We start from the raw sequence: 14383 nt of genomic DNA, 5'->3' as shown, positions 1-14383 counted from the left end.
TGACTTTATTCTCCATAAGCAAGGCATCGAGCCGTACATCTCTATGAAGTCCCGCAGGAAATCTTGCTTTTCGGCCATCTGTAAGAAAAAAAGAATTATGTGAGAATGGCACAATATAAGTAACATTTGTTTTATTGAAATGTATGATAAATTAAAATGCGTACATAGCCTACAACTTATAACACAGCTAGGATCATAAAATGGCAGAGGTGGGTGCGGCAGAAACTAAAATGGCCGCCCAAAAAAAAAATAGTGATGGACAACAACAGTTTACACAGCTGGATAAAATGGCAGTGGTGGGCGCGGCAGAAACAAAAATGTCTTGCCCCCCAAAAAAATCATTGTTGGCCAACAAGAGTTAACACAGCTGGCTAAAATGGCGGTGCTGGGCGCGGCTGAAACAGAAATGGCTGCCCCCAAAAAATTAAGAGATGGCCGACAACTGTTAACAACCGGTGTAAAAAAAAAAATGTGATGGTGGGCACGGCAGAAACAAAAATGTCCGAAAGATGTGATAGCGGAGGGCGGTGGCAGGAAAACAAACAAGGCTGCTGTATAAAAAGACAGATATAAATATAACATTTTAAATAAAATTCAAAAAGTTATATGCCAAAAAAATTTATAAAATAAAGTGCCTACCTTACAATACTGTATAGAGATCCTGATGGAATCAATAAATCCGGGTCCAACGCAACAGCGCCACAGAATGCACCGCAGGAGCTGCAAAGCACAGAAGGCTAGCTGGACACAATATGGATCGCTGCTTGAAATTTGTATGAACCACTGCGCTCTAGAACAATGGAAGGGAGCGCTACTACGTCGTCCTTTTATTACGCGGTCGTCCAATCAACAAGCGAGAGCTGTGACATAAACTGTCATGCCATACACTGACCACCAATCTGTACAGAGGGGCGTGGAAAAGGTTGCGCGCAATCACGCCTATCGAGGTCGGGGTCCCAACGACCGCCGAGGTCGTTATACAGATCGCTGATTTGTCGTCTATGAGATTTTCATGTTGGAAGCTAACTAGCGAGTAGCGACCATATAGCGATGTACAAGCGATCTCTGCCAGGTCGTGTCGTTGTCGTGATCGTTGGTGCGATCGCTTAGTGTGACAGTACCTTAAGGCGCAGGACTAGTTTTGAGGATGCAACACCCCATCAAACTAATCCTGGCTCGTTAGCATATGAAGAGAAGCAGAGTAAAGATAGCAGCATTTATGTGCAAAATAAAAGGCTTCATTGGAATACAGTAATCATCATACAGAAGACTATAGTGATGGTTTTGAGCAATTATGGGATCTGACAGTTTCTGTTTATTAAAAAGAACTTCCAGAGGACATCCAGTTGTCAGGTTACAATTATTTATCAGTAACTACCTTTGCTTTGCTGTGCTTTTACCTGTAATTTATTGCTCGCTGGGTTTCAGTTTCATCCATTAGAGCACAGCAATAATATGCGAAGTCTAAGGAAGTCTGAAATTAGCAGCTTGTCTCACAAATTCATTGGAGGAATTTTATCATAACTGTACATTTTTAAATCAACTTTACTTGTCTCTGCATTGCTGTTACTTGTGCAAAATTGATCACAGTGTCAATGTTAATCAAATTTGGTGCTTTGCTAGTTATAATACTGCTGACTATAATTGCTTTTCCACCTTTTGTCACAGTTTCTCCCTCCTGTCTTGAGTCAGATCTCAAATTCATGACAGCTATTTAAAAAGTCTCAATTCTTAAATGTGGCTTAAAGGGTTGTCCAGTCTTTTATGGGAAGTCTGTAGGAACTATGCAGCTGCAGACTTCTGAATCCTTTGGATATGTTCGTACGTTGCGCATTTTCAGCAATTTGTTTTTTATGCATTTTTAATGCAAATTTTTAGCTGCATTTTACAGTACCAGCAAAGCGTATGAGATTTTAGAAATCTCATGCACACAACTTGGTGTTTTTGTCCTCAGTATTTTTTTGCCAAACCTTGTTTTTTTGCAGAATGCAGCATGTCACTTCTTTCAGTGTTTTTTCAGCGTTTTTCACCCATTGAAACCAATAAGTGGTGCAAAAAATGCTGAAAAAGTGTTGCAAAAATGCAGGTATCAGCTTTTGTGCGTTTTTGGTGCCAAAAACTTGATGAAGTAGAATCATATTTTTTTAATGCACTAAACTTTTATCAGCTTGCATAAGAGACAAATGTACCCTTACAAAAATGCAGCAAAAAAACCCCACCAAAAACGCAGTAAAAAGTCAACAAACTGTGCAACAACAACTAAGCACCAGTGTTGCTGGTCATGTGACCACAAATATGCGATTTGAATAGTTCCAACTAGACGTTCTCGACCTCGCTCATGTCATATGTCTAGTTGACATGTAACCGCATGTATGCAAATCGCATACTTGGGGTGAACTCCTGTCCTCACTGGTAACACCAGAGAATCCTGGTAGCCTGCAGTGCGTGTGCTGTAAGGATTCAGAAGTTTGAACTTATTAGAAGACTGGACTGGACAACCCCTTTAAACCAGATTTTTTAATTGAGACTTTTAAATAGCTGCCATGAAGTTGCAATCTCATTCAAGTGGAGGGCAGGAGGAGTATCTAAAAGAGTGAACAATCAAAAAATATCAACTTTTACAACAACAAACTGTAACAAAATCCTTTATAAATTCCCATCCATTGTGCTGTGTTCATAGGTGGATTATAATGAGGGCAATCTAAGCTTTTACCCAAGGCCCGAGGCCCGGTGGGGGCTAATGGCCAGATTTTCCCCAGTATAATGTTTTATGCACTACCATTGTTGGTACACATCTTTGGGCAAGGAACTTTCCTGGAGCCCCACTGCCGGCAATACTGAATGGCACAGCTCCAGAGGAGCTCCCATCTCCTGTTCTGTGATGTTCCGGTGCAATGATGTAATTGTGCCAGCATGTACAAGCCAGCCACAAAAGAAATAAAGCCCTGGGGACCAGAGTACTGGGGGAATGGAAGGGAAGTGAGTATGTGTTGTTGTTATGTGGGGCTCACTCCATATATGGGAAGCTATGTGAGGGCTCATACTGCAACTAGGGGCTATGTAGGGGGTCATGCTGCATATAAGAGGCTATCTGGGGCTCACACCATATAAGGGAGGCTATGTGAGGGCTCATACTGTAACTAGGAGGCTATGTAGGGGCTCATGCTGTATATAGGTGCTATATTGGGGCTCATACTGTATATAGGGGCTATGTGAGGGCTCATAATGTATAAAGAAGGTTATATAGGTGCTCATGCTGTATATAGGGACTATGGGGCCTCATGCTGTACTTAGGGGGTTTGCATGTGGGCTCATATGGTATATAGGGGATGTCAGTGTACTTAATTCTGCTCAATATTAATTCATCGTTTTATAATTAATATAGCATAATATTTTTAATTAATTTGTTAATATTAATATTGAGCAAAATTAATTTCAGCATATTGATTTGGCCCTCCACAAAAGTCACGGTCTCTCATGTGTCCCCTTGGGAAAATTAATTGCCCATCCCTGCTCTGTTATACTGTATATAGTGCTATGTTATGTACATTAGAGAGAAAAGTTTTCTACACATGCTGCTATCTGTCTTGATTTGCATCTACAGATATGCACCAGAGCACCGCTGTGTAAATCACGTGACTTATCACATGATCTATCAAAGGATACATGATACATTGGGGGATGGGCGGACACGTCTGCTAATCTGCTTGGGCCCTGGCTGTGTTGTCATTATTCTGCAGTTCTGCTTCTTCTGATTGGTTACGGTGTATAATCACAAACCCAAAATAAATTCAGTACATAAATCCCAACATAAAATCAGTACAAGAAAATCGAGCATAATATAAGTACCGTATTTTTCCGACCATAAGACGCACTTTTTTCCCCAAATATTTTGGGGGAAAATGGGGGGTGCGTCTTATGGTCACAATACATGGTACTAACCTTCTGGCTGGTAGCTGGTGGCAGCAGATTCAAATCTCGGCAACGAGATCTCGTCCCCCGAGATCTCGGGATGAGATCTGATCCCGCGCATGCGCCGTCCCCGGACCGGCAGCCATCTTCCTGGCGTCCATGCTCCCGGAGGCCACCGCAACATGGCGGCGGCCAGCAAGGGAAGTGCGGTGGCCTCCGGGCTGCGAAGAAATGCCGGCGGAGCCGCCGCCCCTGCACCGAAACACAGCACCTGCCCCAGCCCCAGCAGAGCTGCCCCTGCCTCAGCACAGCTGCCCCTGCACAGCTGCCCCTGCCCCAGCACAGCTGCCCCTGCCTCAGCACAGCTGCCCCTGCCCCAGCACAGCTGCCTCTGCCTCAGCACAACTGCCCCTGCCCCAGCACAGCTGCCCCTGCCCCAGCACAGCTGCCCCTGCCCCAGCACAGCTGCCCCTGCCTCAGTACAGCTGCCCCAGTCCCAGCACTGCTGCCCCTGCCCCAGCACAACCAATCTGCCCCAGCACAGAGCCGCCACCGCACGAGCCTGGACCACTGAATGACCCCTGTCACTACTTCTCCACCTGTGCCGGATCCCTTCCCAGGTAAGCTGAATTCGGACTGTAAGACGGACCCCCATTTGACACATTATTTTTTTTTCCCTATTTTCCTACTGATAATTGGGGTGCGTCTTATGGTCCGGTGCGTCTTATAGTCCGAAAAATACCGTACATAAGTCCCTGCATAAAATCAGTAGGAAAAAAAGCAACATAAAATCAGTTCTTGAAACCCAGCATAAAATCAGTAAAAAAACAGTATTCCAGTATAGTAAAATAAATAAATAAGGGAAATCAAAGATAGCATAGTAAATATCTGCCCGTGCATTATTTTCATAACTGTGCACGTGTGTATGAGAACACAATGCAATAGTACATCTAAAAATAATGTTAAATATCTTCTCTCAGGAGAATGTATTCATCCAACATATCAGAGGTCAATTATTTCATTATAGCAGAGCAGTAAGTACAATGTTATGCAGTATGAGTGAGAAGAAATTGATCTAACCTAATGAATTTAACCTAAGCAAAGACACAGACAACATACTGAATGCCGTTGTCCTGTGTGAAATCATTAGTTTCCCTGTCCGCTAGCAATATCTGTTATGAAGAAATCACAACAGGTCAAGGATAAGAGAATTGTTTACTACATGTTCTCATTGCCCTAACCACTGCAAGTGGAATGACCTAAGTCACACAATATGTAGTGGAGAGATTGGACTATTGAATTAACAGCATCTGAGCGCAGTTGCATTTATAGGTTGTATTACCCTTGGTCTTAAGAAATTAATATATCAAGTATTAAGAGAACTAAAAGAAAATTCATTTAGCAGACAAACCAAACAGAAACCAGAGCGCTCTTTAGTGAAGTCAATGAAAAGCCCAAAAGTATAATATATACAAAAATTTACAAACTGTGGGACAAAAGGACGCTTGGCAGATGTGGCCCCTTCATTTAGTGAAGGAGTGAAGCAATGTCTAGACAGTTCATTGATGGCTATTAAAAAATTGATGGCAGACATTAAAAAATAGAACTGTAATAAAAAAAAGGGCCAAGGCAGATCCAAACAAGTACTATGGCTAACTGCACCACTGAGACCCATTTGGCCTAGATTTCCATTGGTAACTCACACATACATGCATAGGGTTCAGGAGTCTAAGTGCTGCCATTGGAGCTAGATCAAATCACAGCAGTTTAAAGGGATTGTACAGGCTTTACGTATAATTTGTGGGTTTATCTAGGAGGTGAATGCTGACAGTTTGGCCTGGGTCACACTTGCGAGAAACTCGTACGAGTCTCGTGTCTGAATACCCGGGACTGCCGCCGGCACTCGGACCGGAGTGCTCAGCTGCATAGAAATACATTCAGCCACACGCTTTGGTCCAGAATGTCAGCGGCAGTGCCGGGTATTGAGACTCGTGCGAGTTTCTTGCAAGTGTGACCCCGGCCTTTGTAATATTCCCCATGTCGGCATGGTGTCCTAGATGTCACACCCAGTCATGTGAGCAGCTCTCTCCTGATTCTGATGGAGCTGCTCACACACTGACTAGAGTTTTCCTGTCTGGTAGAGACTGGTCAGTGATGTCACAGCAAACATCATGCCCCAGTGTCTGCCAGACCCACCCCCTACTGCTCCAGCCTCCCCGAGCTGCACACAGTACGAGGCAGCAAGGGAATGACTAAGCCGATTGGACGAGCCAGGAAGGAAAATTGCTGAAATGGATGGAAACAGCGCTGAAATAGAATGGGAATAGCATGGGGAAGACACCTGGATACATCTTTGACTCCCAGGTTGCAGCTGGGAACTAAATAAATAAATGTAAAAATTTACATGCGGTTTGATGATTGATGATATTATCAGGCTGGGAAGGTCCATGGTTATTTTGCCCTTTTTCAGCATAAAATGCCCACCTGCACCCACCCAAGAATTGGTCAATCACATTAGATGTGCCAATTCTGGCTCTTTGAACAACTCTTCCCAATTGCCCTGGTAAGGTAGCAATCAGGGTAAAATTTGTTGGGATTGATGTCAGTAGTGTAATGTCAGCTGGCATCAAGCCCAAAAAAAATTACCCAGATTGCCACCGCATCTTATGCGCCAATCCTGGAGTGGGTGCCAGCGGCTCTGGTGAGAGTTGTCCTCACTATCCGGCGCCTATGAATAGCATAACTTTCCTGCTACTCACAGATGACAGAGATATTAGGGAACATGGACTTCATTAGAGGAGCTTCATGGTAACATTTTTGATAATAGATTAGTGAGCGAGGGATAATGTAGGGGATTTTTTATTGAAATAAAGTATTTTTTTGTGAGTGGTTCTTTTGATTATTGGGTTAGTAATGGGTATGTCTGATAGATGCCTCTCCATTACTAAGCCCTGGGCTTGATGCCAGCTGAAATTACATAGCTAACATCAACCCCCAAAAATATTACCTGATTGCCACCACACCAGGGTAATCAGAAAGGGCCAGGCAAAGTACCAGAATTGGTGCATCTAATAGACTAATGTGGCTGCTCTCAAAGACAGCCGGCGATACACTGACAGGAAGTAATCGCTCACGTAGTGTATCACTGAGCTGTTGTGAGAAAGACCGCGAGATAATTGTGAAATGAGTATTTTTAAGAACACTTTTTCATGCTTACCATGCAGTGTAAATGCAGCTTAAGTCTCTGTGGCCACCACTGATTGCAGCATATTTACTTCTAGAAAAAAAAGGGTGCTTACTTCAAACTGTCTGATCCTTCTATTGCCTGTCATTGTCATCATCTGTGAGAAAGGAGTTTAGAACACCCTACATGCAATAAATGTTTAGGAGATCTCACTGAAATTGGAAGGTTTGAAGAGGTTTATTCTAATATGTATGGAGGCCTTACCAAATGTATGCAGTATCTTCTCGCAATCTGAGATCTGCAAAGTAATGAAAAAAAATAAGTACACAATGTAAACTAAGGTCTGTTTCACACCATGTTTTGGGGTGCACTCCACTCATCTGTTTGTTCTGTCAAAAAAAATTAAAAAGGAAAAAAGTGTATATCAAGTGACTACCCATATGACATATGGTTGTGCATGTTTGTTTTGATTGGTTTTCTTCTACAATGTGAAAACACCACAGACTGCTGCACGTTTTCATCCTTCAAAAATATGGATGAAGAAAAGGATACGTTTTTAAAACATTGCAGTTCATGGAAGACATTCAAACGTACTATTGTAACAAGGGCGACCGAGGTGGTAGTCCTAACCGAGCTCACCCACAAAACACAGTCCACAGACACCACCTGCCCCTTGTACATGAAACACCAGATGGGCACAGCTTCCCCCATGGATTACCTTTTCTTCCCCCAGCCACGGTAGTCCAGGTAATTAAAGTCCAGGATCACAGCTGTGGTCCAACAGGGAATGAACTTTAATAAACAGTGATGAAAAAAAGGGGATCCAACACTGGCTTCCTGCTCTCTCCCTCACACTGTCCATGGCCGTACCCACCACAGCCACAGTAGCCGAAATCAAGCAGTAGTCAACTCGCTGGGATCTGGATGCTTTTAGTCCCTTCAGCAGGGGCCCTTCCAAAGTCCTGGGGCCACGTTGCAGTCCTTAGTCCGGGGCAGCAAATTTTGCTCCCTCCTCTGATCTGGCAATGCCACGGCTACTTCTATTTGCCTGCCTAATGCCAACGTGCCTGGGCTACTGACTGGAAGCAGCAGCTTCCTGCTTTCGAGAAGCTGCTGATCCAGACCACAAAATTAGCTAGTGCCTTTCCCTAAGCTAACATACATTTAGCAAACTTGGTGAAACATTATCAGACATTACAAGCACAGCACATACATTATATTACTGATACACACATTGCGCAGTACAAAAACAACAAGACATTGATAAACAGGCACATAATACAGCAAAGTGCACATAGGAGAGAGGGGGCAGATGGGGGTTCCTGCCACCTCCTTATACCATGATATATGTACAGTACATTTGATTTTTCGATAGCTTTCCCCCCCAGAAAACACTCCTTCCTACTATATGTCTCTTTGAGAAAAGGATTAATTTAAAGTAAATATTTAAATATTTCCCAGATCCGCTCATTCCTCAACCACGAAACCACAAAAACACTAGTGCATGCTCTTATCATCTCCCGCCTTGACTACTGCAACCTCCTACTCTCTGGCCTACCCTCTAGCACTCTGGCTCTGCTCCAGTCCATCCTATACTCTGCTGCCCGACTAATCCACCTGTCTCCCCATTATTCCCCAGCATCCCCCTATGGCTTCCTATTGCCCAGAGGCTCCAATTCAAAACCCTAACCATGACATACAAAGCCATCTACAACCTGTCTCCTCCATACATCTGTGACTTGGTCTCTAGGTACCTACCCACACGCAACCTTCGATCATCTCAAGATCTCCTTCTCTACTCCCCCCTTATCTCTTCTTCCCACAACCGCATACAAGACTTCTCCCGTGCTTCCCCCATACTCTGGAACTCTCTGCTGCAACACATCAGACTCTCACCATCAACAGAAACCTTCAAGAATAACCTGAAGACCCACCTGTTCCGACAAGCCTACAGCCTGCAATGATCCTCAGTCTATTGAACCACCGCACGACCTGCTCTACCCTCTCCTACTGTATCCTCACCCATCCCTGTAGACTGTGAGCCCTCGTGGGCAGGGTCCCCTCTCCTTATGTACTTGTGTGTCCCTTGTCTTACACATGTTTATTGTACCTGTCTATATTTCCCCTTTTCACATGTAAAGCGCCATGGAATAAATGGCGCTATATAAATGCATAATAATAATAATAATAATAATCTGTCAGTAGGTTTTTGCTATGTAATCTGAGGACAGTACGAGGAAGGGGCTAAAACACAGAATTTAATGATGTGTCACATGTCAGGCTGTGTGCTATAGTTTACTTGGACTGAAGATTTTATCACATTGTGATTGTCATTCCTGTGACTAGCTGGCATGAGCTTGCTAGTCTAACTCCACCCACTTCTGTGATAAGCAGCTCACTGTCTATCAACAATGTACATGCAGTGCCTGGTGTGGAAGGGGTTAGCTTTCTCAGCTCTCCTGCATTGCTAAATCTAAAACTTTGTGTCAAAAAAACTACTGCACCCAGTAAACTAACTGATACATAGTTGGATTCAGGGTCTCATTGCCTACATCCTGTTGCTGTCAGATGAGCTAGGAAAGACCCAGGAAAGGTCTGATATAGTGTAACAGACCTACAAAAACTCAATAGGTAATATCCAAAACCAGCAAGGAGAGATAATCATAAAATAGCATAAAATGACCACATTTTCTTTATTGCAGGCCTTGTCATCACCTGCTAGACTCATCACCTCTTGTGGCAGCCTGTTCCAGTCATTAATCACCCTCACTGTCAAAAAGTTTTTTCTATTATCTAATATGTATCTGCATCCAGCTTATGTGGGAAACTGACATCTACACTAATACATTAGCAAACACACCTAAAATATCTGGGAGCAGCCAAGAAAGCTGCTACATTACCGTGACTCTTGATTTACAATGACTATTACTTTATGCTCCGATGTAAAAACCCATGGAACACATAGAAACTCCCCCAATGTAAGTCCTGTTCAAGGAAAACACCCTTGTCAGAATAAGCTGTCCGGTATCTGTACATGAGGAATAACATTATTTCTAGCCATTATATGACTTGTATCCAGTTGTCCCCTTTGCATGCTCTCGCTCTAATTTGTAATACAGTTACTGTGATCTGTGTCAAACATTTAGCAACATACAGAGATGTATATACATTTTTTTAATTCAGAGACAGATAGATATTTTTCAAACTGAGACAAACAGCAGCAGCTTATTATACAGCAGAGCTGAGCTATCTGGGTGTGAAATCAGCTCTGGAATATGTAAAAAAAAGTATTTAGAAAGAGCACCTCCATCTTTGTATTTCTCCCTCTGCCTGTTTCCCCTCCCTGTTCCTCACTTCTCTTTACCCACCCTTTTCCATAGAGTATAATGGGCTGGGTCACATGTGAGCCTACAATTTTTCTTATCTGAGCAGGATGGATTTGAGCTGATGGAATGACAAGTTCAGAAGAGTAATAAATGTCTGATAAGTAGGTAAGGAGGCTGATTTCCCTGATATGATTTATTACAAAGTTTCTTATGTTAGTCTGTATTATTGATTGAAAGTATAGTTCCAATTTTAACCCCTTTCTGCCATTAGATGTATTATTCCGTCCATATGCCCTGGCACTTAATTCCCATGGACGGAATAGTACGTTATATGGGATCAGCCGCACTCACAGAGGGAGCGTAGCTGATCGCGGCTGGGTGTCAGCTGATTCTCACACCTAAGTGAATAATAAAGTAACTTGGCACTCAACTGAATAATCCTTTGCAAATTAGATTTATTTTATAATTTATTGCAGTCCTGGAAACGTTTCGGCCTATTATCGGCCTTCCTCAGTCTGCTATATAAAGGTACAAAATATATACAGAAGAAAATCATAATGGGTCCTCATAAAAATAATATACAATGTTGTACAAACATATTGATTAATAATCTTGGTGTAAATCACAGATGATAAAATCGTATTGTATACAGAGAAATATATATCACAATATATATCACAATATTGAGAGAGGAGAACCAGGTGAAAAGGAAAAATAAAGTTGAAATAAAATTGAAATAGAAGAGAGAGGGGACATACCCGACTGCTATCGCGAAATACTAATCCGGTACCCAAGTAAGGATTCCTATGGAGCTCTATGGTGAATCAGGTGAATGGTTATGGTGGTGAAATATCTACTGATGGTGATATCAACAGGTGAATGTTGTGGTCATACCTACTTCAGAATGTCATGTTGATCTAAATGGTAGCTCCTATTATTATAAGAGTGGATATACTGATTTAAATGCCTGAGAAGTGAAAAATAAAAAAAAAAAATAAAAAAACCACATGTATGCTCAGCAATAAAAAAGCCTCTACCAAGCCCTGTAATTAAGTAGAAAAGGGACTCTGCTGTAAAAGCGTACCTTGTTTAGGTATGGAGGTGGCATACACAGGTGGGACGCGGTATTCCCCCGCTCGTCAGCTGGCCACGTGTGCCCATGCCAGCAATCCTAAATAATGTGGAGGCGGGACAGCGTCTGTGCTCACAGGAAGTGGTGAACAGGAAGTGTCCGGCTCACTGTGTCAATCATGCAGAGCCCCGTGTCTTGTGTATAGGAGCTGCCGCGCTCCAATGACAACGGAGGAGAGTGTGTCATATGGGAGGACTGGGAGGAGCTGAGTGAATGGGATTAATCTGAACCTTTGCATAGAAAAAAAACAAAAAAAAAACATGTAAAAAAGGGAAGCCCTAGCGTTCTTAAACAGTAACGTGCCTAACGATCAGAAGGGAAAACTGTAGTGTTATAGTAGTGAAAAAATGATGAAAGAATTTAGTGGCCAAATAAATGGGAGAAAAAAAAAAAATGGAAAAAAGGGGGACTTAAAATAAGGCTGATTGAAGGTGTAGGTCATGACTTGTGGCTGTGCAAGATTTCCTTTAATGAAAGCACTACAATTACTATACCCGTAATGCTATAGTACAGTATAGTGAAAGGAAAGATGAGGAGTTACGGTTACCAGTATCAATATTTTGCAGTCGGGTGAAAGGGTGATAAAGTGAAGTCCAGATGGACGTGATACGTGAGGATAGCCAATTGAGATCAGTAGAGGCGACTCTAGAATAAAGAAAAAGACAAAATTAATTTTCATAATATCGGCCAATGATTGACAGGTAAATATTCAATCATACAACTTGATATACATTTCCCTTGTCGCCCACAGGAAACGAACACACAAATATAGCGAATCGGACATCATGGTCATAATTCCACATCATAAGTAGTATTACCAAGTTAAAGAGAATTATCCTGAAATCATATGATGGATAATAGGTCATAATCTCTATTTAGTCCCCGAGGGGCAAGTGTTTGCAACTCATGAATCCAATAGGATTCTCTCCGTTTTAATAACCTGATCCGATCACCCCCCCGTCTGGGCATTGGGACATGTTCGATCACTTGGAATTTAAGCTGTGTGACATTATGTCCGTGCGTGTGAAAATGGTGGGGCAAAGGGAGAAGTAAATTCTTACATCTAATGGTTGATTTATGTTTACTAATCCTGTCCCTTATAGCCTGAGTTGTTTCCCCTACGTAGAGGAGCCCACACGGGCATTTTATGAGATAAACTACATAATTTGTGTCGCAAGTGGAGTAGTCTTTAATGGAATATTTTTTCCCGGAATATGGGTGGAAGAATGCGTCTCCTTTTTGTACATTATTACTTTGATGACAATGTAGACAAGGATATGTACCCATGCGAGGATTCTTCAAAAATCTCTGTGTGGATTTTCTATGTCTAGGGCCAATGTCAGCTCTAATGAGAGAGTCACGTATGTTGTTGGGCCTTTTATAACATGGGAGAAACGGGTTTTGGAATGCTGGAACCTCAGGGTATGCGGTAGATAATAAGCTCCAATGTTTCCTGATAGTTTTGTGCAAAATGTTAACATAGGGATGATAAGTATGAACAAATGGTATCCGTGAAGTTATCTTTCTATGGGTGGTCACTTGTAGCCCCAGAGCCTCAGCTAGTAATTCTTGTGGATAACCGCGTTCCCTGAACTTGGAATTCATCTGCTGTAATCGTTTCTTTTGTTTCTCCGGATCTGAGACGATCCTACGGACCCTCGTGAACTGAGATTTAGGGATAGCCTTTTTAACAGCTGGCAGGTGTAAACTCGAGTAAAAGAGAAGGCTATTCCGTCCATGGTCTTGGTGTATAGGTCAGAACTCAGATTACCTTGCTCATCTTTAATGATCATTGTGTCTAAAAAACTAACCTGTGACACACTACTTGTGACGGTAAACGAGAGGCCAGGCCAGGATGTATTAAGAACATTAAAGAATATGTCTAATGATTCAGAGGTCCCAGTCCAAATGCAGAATATGTCATCGATGTAACGTTTCCACACCAAGCAATGTAATTGAAATAATGTGTTGGTATAAACTATTTCTTCCTCAAAAGTTGCCATGTAGCTATTTGCATAGGGGGGTGCCATGTTAGATCCCATGGCAGTACCCCTAGTTTGAAGGTAGAAGCTTTCCTCAAACATGAAGTAATTTCGTGTCAGTACTATCCTCAGGAGACGTAATATTAGGTCAATGATGTCCCTGTGTACGTTAGCTCGAGTAAGTATACTATGGACACAATCTAAGCCTTTATCATGTGGGATAGAGGTGTACAGGTCCCTGACGTCAAAGGAAACTAGTATCGCTCTCGTTGGTATTGGACCTAATTCATTAATTTTCCTAAGAAAATCACTCGTATCTAGAAGAAAAGAAGGTGTATCAAGGGTGTTAGAACTTTCTCAATGAAGACCGATAGAGGAGATAAAATCGACTCTGTGGATGCCACAATGGGGCGTCCGGGGGGATTTTCCAGGTTTTTATGCACTTTAGGTAGAATGTAAAAAACGCTAGGGCTTCCCTTTTTTACATGTTTTTTTTTTTTTTCTATGCAAAGGTTCAGATTAATCCCATTCACTCAGCTCCTCCCAGTCCTCCCATATGACACACTCTCCTCCGTTGTCATTGGAGCGCGGCAGCTCCTATACACAAGACACGGGGCTCTGCATGATTGACACAGTGAGCCGGACACTTCCTGTTCACCACTTCCTGTGAGCACAGACGCTGTCCTGCCTCCACATTATTTAGGATTGCTGGCATGGGCACACGTGGCCAGCTGACGAGCGGGGGAATACCGCGTCCCACCTGTGTATGCCACCTCCATACCTAAACAAGGTACGCTTGTACAGCAGAGTCCCTTTTCTACTTAATTACAGGGCTTGGTAGAGGCTT

At 42.6% G+C, this 14383-nt stretch overlaps 1 long non-coding RNA gene across 2 annotated transcripts in view; it reads right to left on the bottom strand.

Annotated features, from left to right (window-relative positions):
• LOC141080555 (uncharacterized) overlaps positions 1-14383 on the bottom strand; it is a 385270-nt gene that overhangs the window by 302387 nt on the left and 68500 nt on the right. For both annotated transcript variants that reach the window (XR_012228965.1, XR_012228966.1), the window contains exon 2: positions 12102-12199. This is a non-coding gene — a long non-coding RNA (uncharacterized lncRNA). The remainder of the gene's footprint in view (positions 1-12101; positions 12200-14383) is intronic.

This window comes from Dendrobates tinctorius, unplaced genomic scaffold (genome assembly GCF_039654945.1).
Source record: "Dendrobates tinctorius isolate UK_male_01 unplaced genomic scaffold, ASM3965494v1 ptg000016l, whole genome shotgun sequence".
NCBI classification, from domain to species: domain Eukaryota; kingdom Metazoa; phylum Chordata; class Amphibia; order Anura; family Dendrobatidae; genus Dendrobates; species Dendrobates tinctorius.
The sequence above is the reverse complement of the archived record's forward strand: the minus strand, read 5'-3'. Positions and strand labels throughout refer to the sequence as shown.